Raw genomic sequence first — 12,719 nt, 5'->3', positions numbered from 1 at the left:
AAGTCCTAAACATAAAACCTGACACTGTAAAAGTTTGGAAGAAGACATAGGGGGAAAGTTTGACATTGGTCTTCACAATGACTTTTTAAATATGATTCCAAAAGCACAGGTAACAAAAAAAATAGACAAGTGGAACTACATCAAACTAAAAAGCTTCTGCCCAGCAAAGGAAGTGATCAACAGAGTGAAGAGCCAACCTACAGATGGGAGAAAATAGTTGCAAACCATACATCTGATAAGGGGTTAACATCCAAAATATACAAGAAACTCAAACAACTCAACAGCAAAAAAAAAAAAAAAAAAAAAAAAAAAAAAACACAAAAAATCCCAAACAACTATATATTTTTTTAAATGAGCAAAGGACCTGGAGAGTCATTTTAGCAAAGAAGACATGCAAATGGCCAATAAAAATTTGAAAAGGTATTCAATCTCACTAATCATCAGGGAAATGCAAGTCAAAACCAAAAGGAGATATGACCTCACACCTGTCAGATGGCTATTATCAAAAAGAGATAACAAGTGACAGCAAGAACATGGGAAAAAGGGAACCACTGAACAATGCTAGTGGGAATGTACATCCATTATTTTTAAAAAAATATGGTAGTTCCTCAAAAAATTAAAAATAGAACTACCACATGATCCATCAGTCCCAATTCTGAGTATATATCCAAGGGAAATAAAATCACTATCTTGAAGAGATACCTCCACTCCCGTATTCACTGTAGCACTATTCATGATAGCCAAGATATGGAAAGAACCTGAGTGTCCATCTACAGAGATGAATGGATAAAGAAAATGTGGTTTATATACAAAACAAACTATTATTCAGCCTTAAAAAGGAAGGAAATTCTGCCATTTGGAAAAGCATGGATGAACCTAGGGGCCATTATGCTAAGTAAAATAAGCCAGACAGAGAAAGACAAGTCCTGCATGATCTTACTTACATATAAAATCTAAAAAAGTCAGGCACCTGGATGGCTCAGTTGGTTACGTGACTGCCTTCAGCTCACGTCATGATCCTGGAGTCCTGGAATCAAGTTTCACATCGGGCTCCCAGCTCCATGGGGAGTCTGCTTCTCCCTCTGACCTTCTCCCCTCTCATGCTCTCTCTCGTTCTCTCTCTCAAATAAATAAAGAAAATCTTTTAAGAAATAATCTAAAAAAGTAAAATTCATAAAAGCAGAGAGCAGAATGGTAGTTGTCAGAAGCTGAAGATGGGGGAATATGGAGAAAGATGCTGGCCAAGGGTATGTTACTCACAATAATTTAAGCAATAAACTGTTTTGAAAGCATCTGTTACTGGTGATGATAGTAGAATTTAAAATGGTGACGAAGGGGTACCTGAATGGTACAGTCAGTTAAGTATCTGACTCTTGATATCAGCTCAATCTTGATCTCAGGGTCGTGAATTTGAGCCCTGCATCGAGCTCCACGTTAGGCTCTGCGCTGGGCATTTTTGGGCTGGCAGGAAGGGCTACTAAAGATGGCGAAAGTTCCCGCCACAAGACCTGAGCTCGGACAGGAGAACAAAGGCCCAAGCAGGAATCTGAGACCCCCGCCCCAGGCTCCTGTGGACCAATGGGAATCCGATGAGGGCGGGATATCCAAATAAGGGAAACTTGCCAAAAGACCCCTGAGCTTTCCCCAAGACCCCTTAAAAGCCCCCTCCTCCCTGCCTTGGGCGCGACTTCCGCCACTCTGCTTTCCAGAGTCGCAGAACCTCGCCCGAGGGTGCCCACCTCCTCCCGGCACAACTTTCCTGGCTCCCCTTCTCCTGAGCCCTGAAACTTCACCGGAGAGCGTTTTTAATAAATCTTGCCTTGCACCCACTTTGCCTGATGTTGTGTTTATCTCGCCGGAAAAAACTTTACAGGCATGGAGCCTACTTACAAACAAAAAGTAAAATGGTGACCAAAATGATGAGAAGGGTGCAGTGTGACATCTCAGAGAGGGTGTCCAAAAGCGACATGCATGCTCCAGGAGGCTTTAAGGTCCTCCAGATGAGTCCTTACAGGGTTATCTGATCCCTATAGAGAGGAACCAGCCTCCAGAGGTGTGACAGCCCCTGATTCCCGGGGGCTCCCAGTAAGGGACGTGAGTTCAGGATTGGCTTGAATTTCACCCATTGCCGTTATGTACTTTTGGACACCTAGCCCCGTCCTGGGCACTGAGGGGAAAAATTAAGAAGGAAAATGAATTTAACCTTTATGAAGCACCAGGCACAACCACTGGCCATTATATACCAAGAATCTCATTCATTCCTCAATACAGTTCGACGAAGCAGGGAGTTGACTCTGTTGACCACTCTCTCTTTGGGGACAAGGCAGGGATATGGAAGTTCATTTTTTAAAAAGTTAAAGTATAAAACCGCTATTTATTTGATTATTTAAAATAAAATAAAACCATGCCAATTAGTGTAGAATACAAACAAAGGCATCCCATTCTCCCACACCACTCCATACCCAGACTAGTCTCCAAAGGTAGCCACTGGTAACAGTTGGGTGGGCATCCATTCAGCCTTGGTCTGTGTTTGTACAAAGAAAATATGGATGGACAATGCACAGATGCACAGATAGTTAGCAAGACATCAAACCACAGAACAGAGAGTTGTTCCTCTCGACATCTGCATTTCTCACTCCTTCACCTCCTTCTGGTCATTTTCAAATGCCATCAGGCTTTCTCTGGCCAATTTATTTCAAGTGTAAACATCGCCAGACTCCCCACCCATAATCCCATCCGTGCCACACCCCATGATTTATTTCTCTCCAGAGCATTTATCACCATCTGACATCCCATATGTCATTTTTTTCTCTTTCTTTCTTTTTTTTACTTTGTGTGTGTGTGTGTCTGTGTCTGTCTCTCCTCATACTCAGAAGAATGTAACTCCATAAGACAAAGAATTAGTTCACTGCTATATCCTAATTCCAGAACCGTCGCTGGCACATAGTAGGTACTAAATAAATATTAGTTGGAAGGAAGAAAAGAAGGATGGAACGGAAGAGAAAGGAAAAAATAAAAGACTCTAGACACAAACAGGACCATATTATACACACTAGACATACTGTGCAATTCGGCTTGGGCTCTAAACGATGTGGTGGACATTTTTAAAAAACAGTACCACTGAATATTAAAAGTTGCAAAGTCAGGGCACCTGGGTGGCTCAGTGGGTTAAAGCCTCTGCCTTCGCCTCAGGTCATGATCCCAGGGTCCTGGGATCGAGCCCTGCATGGGGCTCTCTGCTTTAGCGGGGAGCCTGCTCCCCACCCCCTCTCTGCCTGCTTGGGATCTCTGTCTGTCAAATAAATGAAATCTTTAAAAAAAAAAAAAAAAGTTGCAAAGTCATCCTGTGTACAGAGGTGCCATCACGGACTTACCACAAGCCCTCCTTCCTGAAAGCCTGTATGCAGTGGGGAGAGGGCCACCATGAGGTGCCTCCCCAGTGCACTTCATAATAAGCTTTGCCCGATTTTCAGTCTATGAAATCAACTGATTGAAATCAACTGATCTGGTCATGAATCAAAGCATGCAAAGTTACCCTTGAGAGATGAAACAGCCCCAGTAAAAGAGGCCTGACCGGAGGTATTAATAAACCTAAAGCAAAGAGGTGTTCACTGGATGCCAAGGAATCAGGGAAAAGGGGGTGTCCCTGAAGCAAACTGTAGTGGGGTCCACAGGAGCACAGCCAGGGCTGGCCTGGTGCTGGGTCCACTCAGCAGGCATCTCCCTGTGGGTGAAGTGGTCTGGGTGGAGTTCAGGGCCCAAGGGCATTAAATCCTCAGATCGTGGCCTCAGCTCCCCAGCCAGATGCCAGGTTCACCCGACACTCAAGGAGCGTCCTGCAGCGGGAGAAAATGGCAAGCAGTTGACACGCTGTCTGGTCCATCTGACAGTAAATTTCTCACTGCCAAGTGGTAAGCTGACTTCTGATTTGATTCATGAGATTAGATGAGCCAGGAGCCCCCCACCAGTCCTATCAGCTAAGACAAGACAACTTGGAGATGGAATCTGGGGCCAGCTGGACGCTAGGCGGGGGAGGACTCCCACCAGGTTGAACCCTGTCCCGTCGCTCACTATCGTCAAACTCCCAATTATGAACAAGAAGTGGCTGCTGTTTACTGACATTTTACTAAGGCCAGGTCCTGAGCCACCCCAATTAATCCACACAGTGACCTTGTGAAGTGGGCACTAGAATGCCTGCTTACCAATGAAGAAGCCAAAGGTTTGGAAGATCAAAACACTTGACCAAGGTCAAGACCCAAGAACCAAGATTTGAGCCCAGATCTGACCCGACTCCCAGGGAAGTGTTTCACAGTGGGTGGTCCATAGAACTCTCACATCAGTATCACCTGAGACTCTTATTTAAAAAAGCAGATCCCAGAAGCCCACGCCTAGACTGCCAGATTATCCGGGGTTAGGCTCCAGCAACCTGCATTTTTACAATCTGCAGGAAATCTGATGGGTCATTAAGGTCTGAGAACCACTTCTTATGCCATATCACGATCTCTAAACTCTAGCCCCATGGCCTCCATCATCCTTTCTGGTCCGTTGTCTTTCCTTGGTTTTTTTTCTTACTCCTCGCCCCACTTCTTCAGTTTTGTTCTGTCTACCCTGGAATCCATCATTCACCTTCAAGGTTTAAGCGGCACCCATTGCTGCCAACAGGTTGCATCCATGACTTCCCCCTTGAACTCTGAGCTCACACATGGAGCCACTGACCCAAAAGTCTCTCCCAGAATGCCTCAGCCCTCCTCTGGCATCCCAAAACTCAACCCACCAGCCTCCCCTCCGATCCTCCTCTCCGGCCCGGGGTCTCAATGGAATTCCCATCTTCCCAGCCACCTGAAAACTTGGGCACCATCTTGGGTTCTTCCTTCTCCCTTACAACCCCCACCATCTGTTTACCAGTGCTGCCAAGCACCCCGCTCAATGTGTCTCAAATTCCTCTCTTTCGCCAAAACTGTATTTCAGGCTTAGGCATCCTTCCCCGAGACAGCTGTGCTCCCACCATAACTAGTCTCCCTGCCCCCATCTTTTTTTTTTTTTAATTTTTATTTATTTGACAGAGAGAGATCATAAGTAGGCAGAGAGGCAGGCAGAGAGAGAGGAGGAAGCAGGCTCCCCGCTGAGCAGAGAGCCCGATGCGGGACTGGATCCCAGGACACTGAGATCATGACCCGAGCCGAAGGCAGCGGCTTAACCCACTGAGCCCCCCAGGTGCCCCTCCCTGCCCCCATCTTGTCCCTCTTAAATCCATCATCCACAAGGCAGCTAGATTGATCTACCTAAAAAGCAAATCTAAAACCTTCAATGGCTTCCCACTGCCCAGAGATGCCCAGGAGCAGTGTGTATGTCTTTACGTTATCTCCATTCACTTTAATGCTGAGTTTAATGTTTTGCGAGGGTGTGGATGGCTCTCGGCAAGGAGATGATCTTTTGTAAACGAGCGCCTCAACAACCATGTAGAAGCCTCAACAACCATGTAGAAGCAGACGTTTAACATACCTTGATACGCAGCCTTGGATACTAGTACTAGCATTACTGCTAAAAGAGCTGTGAATGGAATGTTCGTAGTAAACAGCACCGTGTCTCCTGCCCTGATTTCCCCAGCACCAGGGCCTTCTAGCTGCGATTTCTCAGGCCTGCGCTTTCTAACATCTTTCCTTTTTCAGACCCAGGGATTCCTACACTGGTCAGTTACAGCTTCCTACGTCCCAGCTGTGTGATCTCTGTGAAAAGAATCAGTGAATAAATGAGAAGCTCTTTCTACAAGGATGTTAAATGGGGAACTCCCGCTAGAAAGAATATCTAAACATGCACTTGCTGTTTTTCCAGTAGGGGCCCAGGATAGAGCAAATGAAGCGGGGCCACAGGGAGCCCCAAGGCGGGCCAGGGTAAGCTATGTGGCTCAAAGGCAGCAGTCACCATGCTGGCCTGCTTCCTGCCCCACCCCCCCCCACTCTATTTTTTGGGCATGGGGAGACATTTTGAGTATATGAGTTCACACCCTCCTTGCAAAGACCCGCACTGCTCCCTGTAGAACCGCAGGTTTTGAAGCCTGTACCCTTCATGAGTAGCCAAGGGGCGCCTGGGTGGCTCAGTGGGTTAAAGCCTCTGCCTTCGGTTCAGGTCATGATCCCAGGGTCCTGGGATCAAGCCCCACATTGGGCTCTCTGCTCAGCGGGTAGCCTGCTTCTCCCTCTCCCTCTGCCTGCCTCTCTGCCTACTTGTGATCTCTGTCTGCCAAATAAATAAATAAAGTCTTTAAAAAGAAAGAAAGAAAGCATCAGTCAAGACCGAAACCTCATGATCTTGCAGAAGACTCATGAAGGGGCCACACACCCCTTTGCAAGGAAGGGAAACCTGGGCCCAGAGAGGGATAATAAGCTGCCGTGTGAGCAGGTTCATATAGCCCATCACCCCTGGCCTTGGTTCGGCCGTGGTTCATCCAAGGCACACCCTGGGGGAGGCACAAAAAAGGCTGAGTCTCTAGGACAAGTAGGGAAGACCAAGGTCAAAGAAGGAATCCAAGAGCCTGAAGTCACAGCAAAGCAGCAGTCAGGACTAGAACCAGTTCTCCTGGACCCTCAGCCACCACCCCTTCCCTTGCACTCCCTCTAGCTTTCTTGCCTTTCCTCGGCTCGGCTCTCATATCCCGGGCCCCCAGCTCACTGCCCCAGGCCTCTGTTTAGTCACTAGGCCAGAAGCCTTGGATGATTCCCAGCTGAAAGGCCACTTCCAGCCAGATTCATCAACGCCCCCCACTACCCTTCACCCCCACCGCAAAGCTCCTAGGCCAGAGGCACCCTGGCACAGCACAGAGATCTGAGAGCCAGAGAATCAGGAGCCGTCTAGACCTCCATCTGCTCCTAACTTGCCCTGGGACTCTGGGCAGGTCCCTTCTCCTCTCTGAGCCTCAGTTTCCCTCCTGGAAAAGGTCAGTGCTGGACAACATGATCCCAGGCCCCCCCTCCGTCCCTGAGGTACTGGGGGTAACTGGTGTCCTAGGTACAGGCTTTATGTTACAGACACCGCGGTGACCTTTGGAGGGGCCCTGCAGGCCGCATCATGAAGAGGGGGCCCAGAGGGGCCTCCCCAAAACCTCCACTGCCTCCCACTGAAAAACAATGAATTTCATTCCAAATAAGGGAACTTACAGCAAAGACCCCGCCATGGCCCAGTTCCGGCTGGTTTATGTTAGCTGGACAAGACTAAACAGACCTTCACATTCTCAGTATTAAGCACTAAAAATGAAAAAAAAAAAAAAACAAAAACAAAAAACGACTGTTTGTCTCTGGAGCACGGGGCGAGGGAGAGGTCAGTGCTCCCCTGAAGCCCCCCGACCAGACCTGGGGGGTAGTGCTGGACTCCAGGAGGTGGGGGTGTTTGGGAAAGGCCACTGGGGGTCAGTACAGAGTAATAGTGCCAAGGGGCCTGGGACCTGGGGGTACAGGGGGCAAGTGGTGCTTTTAGAGGTGAGACCGTGAAAGAGAACCAGACAATGCCAAGGTGGAGACAGGGAGAAAGAGAAATGCAGGGAAGGAGTGACAAGGTCAGAAGACCCTAGAAGAGTACCTACTCCCAGCCCATCTGCCATGACCAGGGGGCTGGGAGGGATGCTAGAGGGGAGGGAAGGGCCTCCACCACTTCCTAGACAATAAGGCACCTTGTTCCCAGGTGCCCCACCTGCCTCCTGCGGTGTGGGCACCACAAACCCCAGATAAGAATTTAATTATTTACAAAACAGAAGCCTGAAGCAGGACTGCTTTCCTGTTTTCCCACGTACCCCCACCCCCATACCTGCTTCCTAGCCTCCCCCCCTCCAAAGGCCTGCCCTCCACCCCTCTACTACCTGGGCCATCTCCTTGCACAGAGGAGTCATCTGACCACAGCGAGAGGCCAGCTTGCCATCCTAGAGGTAAATACACCAGCACTTGGGGCAAGCCGTGACCTGCCCAGAGTCACCCATCTATGGATGGCAGAGTGAGGATCAGTGTTACCCACAGCTTGTGAACCCATCTTCAGCAACACCCTCAGGCCACAATGTCATTGGTCAGCTTTGCCTTATTTCCAAACACAGGCAGCCCCATCTTATCTGCTCTCTGTGCACCGCCAAGTGAAGGCCTATCCATTATCTACCCAAACTTTCCCGTCATTCTTTTTTGGGGGGTGTATAATGATTTATTAAATATCTTTAATGAGACCATTATCTGACAAGTAGAAAACAGTAGAATTTGGGGTTTAAAAAAAAAATCCCTCAAACTGGTGTTTACTTTGGAGCGTTTCTGTTGTTTGCAACATAAAATAAGACATGTAAGATTCCAGGTGGAAGTTTATCTTTTAAATCCAAAGTGTGTGCTCTGCCCGTTACAGGAGAATCACGTGAATTTAGTCGTCAGTTCCTCTGGATTCTCAGAGCAGCAATAAGTCTCGGAATCATCATGAGGCTTAAACCTGCAACCAGCCCAGCTGGCACAATCTTCTTAGATCTCTTATACCTCACACCCATTATGGTGGCCAGGAAGAAAGCTGTAAACAGTGACAGCTTGACATCTCACTTGTCACTGGAGACACGGTAGGCTCCCTAGCCAGCCAAAAATCCAACAAAAAGACCAGCGATCAAAGATGGAATACCACGTCTCCGCTTATATCCCAAGATGCTACCAAACGTCACAAGGGCCGCATAACCAAAACCGATCAGGTCCATTGGCAGGCAAGGTTGCGATTCTACTGCTGGTGTCCAGAAGTGATCCCCTCTGCCAGCGCCTCCCGATTCCGCCTCCCATCATTCTTCAAAGCCAATCTCTCCTCCAGGAAGCCTTCCCTGACTCTACTCAGCCTAGCTGACCACCCTCCTCTCCTCTGACCTTTGTCAACACCAAGGATCAGCAACACGAGGGCTGTAAGGATGGAGCCACATTCATCCCCAGAGGCTGGCATGAGGCCCAGCACCCCGAGAACATCTGTGCCATCAGGGAATGAATGAGTGAACCAAGAATCCCCACATCACTATTCCCTTCTCTGGCCTTGGCCCCAGAGCCTGGTATACAGCAAATGTCCTTTCAACCAGGGAAAGAAAGAGAGCTTTTGCAGCACTGAGGGGATATGAAAAGAAAAGTATGACTTGCATTCATTTCAAAATATTTGTTGAGCACCTACTGTGTAAGCCAGGCCCTGGGGCAGCAACGCAGTGGGGAGTGCACAGGCCACACGGGACACTGACAGCTGAACAGGCCGTGGAAGCTGGTCAGATCCATGCCGCGAGTGGGGCACAGGGCTGGCAGTGAGGAGGACACAGAAGCCATCTAACCCACGTGGGGATGGGACAGGGATCAGGGAAGGCTTCCTGGTGGAAGTGATGTCTAAGCTGGGACCTGCTGCTTGAGCCTAATGATGAGCACAGTAACTGGTATTTATCATGCATTCATGACTCATCAAGCATTCTCTCCGATAAAGGATGAGGGTATGCAGAAGTTAAGCCTCTGGCCCCAGGTAGCGCAGGGAGCAAAGACAAAATCTGACTCCCGAGTCCATCCCTCAACCACAGCGCCCCTCCCTTGCCTGCCGTTCCTCCTCCCTCCTCGCCCTGGGCTCCCCTGCCATGCCCATGGGGAACTCCAGAGGCCTGCTGGACCACACCAGAGTCCAATGTCCGGGTTGAGTTTCCTATGCCCAGGGGGATCCCCAGGACTCTCAACCTCCAAAGTACCTCGGCCAGGCCCACATAGTGGGGTTCAGAGAGTCCCTGCAGACCCAGACAGAGCACCCCCTCCATCCCCAGACATACCTGGTGGGGGAGGAAATTCACCAGTCTCCTGAGATGCCTGAGTCTCCTGGGTCCTAGGGAAGGGGCTTTGTCCTAAAGGAGAACTTCTTCTCAAACACTAGAGAAAGTGCCCCTGAGCTGGGAACTCCCTGTATGGCCTCACCCTGGCTCTGCATTACTCACGGCTCTCCCCAACTTGGGTAGAACAGAGGGGGACCCCTGGGGCAGGCAGGAAGATGCACCTGCCAGAGAGGGCTGTCAGAGGGCTAGGAGGCCACGAGGCACGCACCCTTGTTCACAGCCCCCTGGGCAAGCGGGTACAGCCATCATTGAGAGTACCCTGGAAATGTCCACCCAACTAGACCTCAGTCTGCTTCTCCAGGAAATAGGGCCAAGACCACCTGTCCCAGCAATCCCTAGGAGATCTGGAGCAAGATCCAGGAGGGAAGAGACAGGGGGGGCCTCACGAAGCTGGAAGACCCAGACAAACATAATTTCTCCCAACAACTTCAGCTCTCTGAGAGCATCCCCAGTGGAGTAACAGGAGAAGGAAATGAGGGAAGGGAATTAGGGCGGTGGCCCAATATAGAAGCGGATGTTTCTCAGCTGCGTGCACCAGCCCAGCTGGGGGCAGAAGACACAGCCATCCCCACTGCCTCCCTGTCCCTCTACTCTGCAGACCACAAGGGAGAGAGCCAAGCTCCTTCAGATCATGGTGTCTGGTCTGTCTGTACCTACTGCCTAGGCTAAGTGAGAACTGGCCCACTAGGAGGGAAGCTGTGGGCCCAACCCAGCCCTGCTCCCACCCGCCAGAGCCACACACCAGGCCCCAGGGCCCCAGATTTAACATATCCCACTCAGTGTGCTCCCTCTCCCCAGGGCCCCTCAGCACAAGTTAAGATCCGATTGGCACTAATTGGACCAAGCTGACAGTGCCCAGGGCAACTTGAGCACTGTCATCACGGATTTGACTTACCGAGCAATGGCCACTAGTGCCTACGGACCCACCATTAGTGTCACTTTGGGAGGATCAAGAGAGCTTGGATGGTGCTTTGTGAGTCAACACCACTGCCCGGCCATGCTTCCAGCAGAGACCTAAAGCTTACAAGTGATGTCTCTTCCGTCTCACACCCAGGCAAGGACTAGAGCCCAGGCCTCCTGACCACTAGCTCCTGAGTCTACTGGCCCATTCCTCTGCTGCTGGTCCCAGAAAGTCTTCCCCAGAAGTGAAAGGGGGTTCTAGCTCTTCTCTTCCTCCTGGAGCACAAGACCTCCAGCCTGATAATCAAACCCCAAGCCCAAGAAGAGAACCTCAACCCAATCCTAGAATATGGCGCTCCTAGAATATGGAGAACCAAAGTCTTGGCCCCAAGACTCAAAGCTCAACTACAATCAAGAATCCAGGACCCTGAGGTGAAAACTCCCTCCAGGAATGGAACTCTCACCCCACCATGGAAATCAGACCCCCAAAACAGGCACCTCAATACCAAGGCAGAATCTGTCTACAGAAATGGCAACTTTACCCCAAAATAGAACCTTATGCCCTAGGATCTGAAACTTAGCACTAGACAGTAAACCCCCACTTTCAGAGCAAGCCCTGAATCTTGGGAAACTTTCTTCTCAACAACTGATCTAGGTTCTTGTTGTATTTTGTTTCTTCAACACACCCTCAACTTGGGGACCAGACAAGGAGACCCAAACTCTCTAAAACAGTTTCCTTCAGATTTTACAGTGAAGGAACCAGAAGAATCTTATGTAACCAGAGCCTCAGTTTCTAGGAGCGCAGCACCCTGATGCAGAAACTTCCATGTGAGTGGCAATCTGGTCACTCACAGCCTCATCCCACCACTTCCTCTGTGCTCTGGGCTCCATACCAAGGGCTGAGTGGCTAGTTGGTTTCCTCAACCCCAGAGGATCTGCCAGCCCAGCCCAGGAGATGGAAAACCCCTCTGCACCTCTCAGGCCTAGCTAGGCTGTCTCTGCCCTGGAAAGAGATTTCCTCACTCATTATTGGTCTGTTCAGAATTTTTTTCATTTTTATTTTTTTAATTTAAATTCAATTATTTAACATATAGTGTACTATTAGTTTCAGTGACAGAGTTCACTGATTCTTTAGTCTTATATAATATCCAATGCTCATTATATCACATGCCCTCCTTAATGTCCATTACCCGGTTACCCCATCCCCCACCCCACCCCTCCAGCAACCCTCAGTGTGTTTCCTATGTTTAAGAGTCTCTTGTGGTTTGTTTCCCTCTCTGATTTTGTCTTATTTTATTTTTTTTTCCTTCTTTCCCCTACGATCCTCTGTTTTGTTTCTTAAATTCCACATATAAGTGAGATCATATGATAATTTCTTCTCTGATGGACTTATTTTGCTTTGCATAATACCTTCTAGTTCTATCCATGTCACTGCAAATGGCAAGATTTCAAATTTTTGATGGCTGAGTAATATTCCATTGTACATATATACCACAACTTTTTTTTATCCATTTATCTGTCGATGGACATCTGGGCTCTTTCCGTAGTTTGGCTACTATGGACATTGCTGCTATAAACACTGGGGTGCTGAAATTTTCTACTTCTTCATGATTCAGTTTTGGTAGGTTGTATATTTCTATGAATTTATCCATTTCTTCTAGGTTGTCCAACTTGTTGGCATATCATTGTTCACAGTAGTCTCTTATGATCCTTTGCATTTATTTGAGTCTTCTCTCTTTTTACTTTATCTAGCGAAAAGTTTGTAAATTTTATGTCTTTTCAAAAAAAACAAGTTTTACTTTTGTTGGTCTTTCTGTTATCATTCTAGTCTTTATTTCATTTCTTTCATTATTTCTACTCTGATCTTTGTTATTTCCTTCCTTCTACTAACTTTGGCTTTAGTTCATTCTTTTGCTAGTTCCTTGAAGTGTTAAATTAGGCTTTTTGGATCTTTCTTTGTTCTTAATATAAATAT

At 48.4% G+C, this 12,719-nt stretch overlaps 1 protein-coding gene and 1 pseudogene across 1 annotated transcript in view; both read right to left on the bottom strand.

Annotated features, from left to right (window-relative positions):
* NEURL1 (neuralized E3 ubiquitin protein ligase 1) overlaps positions 1-12,719 on the bottom strand; it is a 78,800-nt gene that overhangs the window by 50,498 nt on the left and 15,583 nt on the right. The gene's annotated exons all lie outside the window — the stretch shown is intronic.
* LOC132015477 (transmembrane protein 14A-like) lies at positions 8,393-8,704 on the bottom strand (annotated as a pseudogene).

Source organism: Mustela nigripes, chromosome 4 (assembly GCF_022355385.1).
Source record: "Mustela nigripes isolate SB6536 chromosome 4, MUSNIG.SB6536, whole genome shotgun sequence".
NCBI classification, from domain to species: Eukaryota; Metazoa; Chordata; class Mammalia; order Carnivora; family Mustelidae; genus Mustela; species Mustela nigripes.
This window is presented reverse-complemented; position numbering and strand designations above follow the sequence as displayed.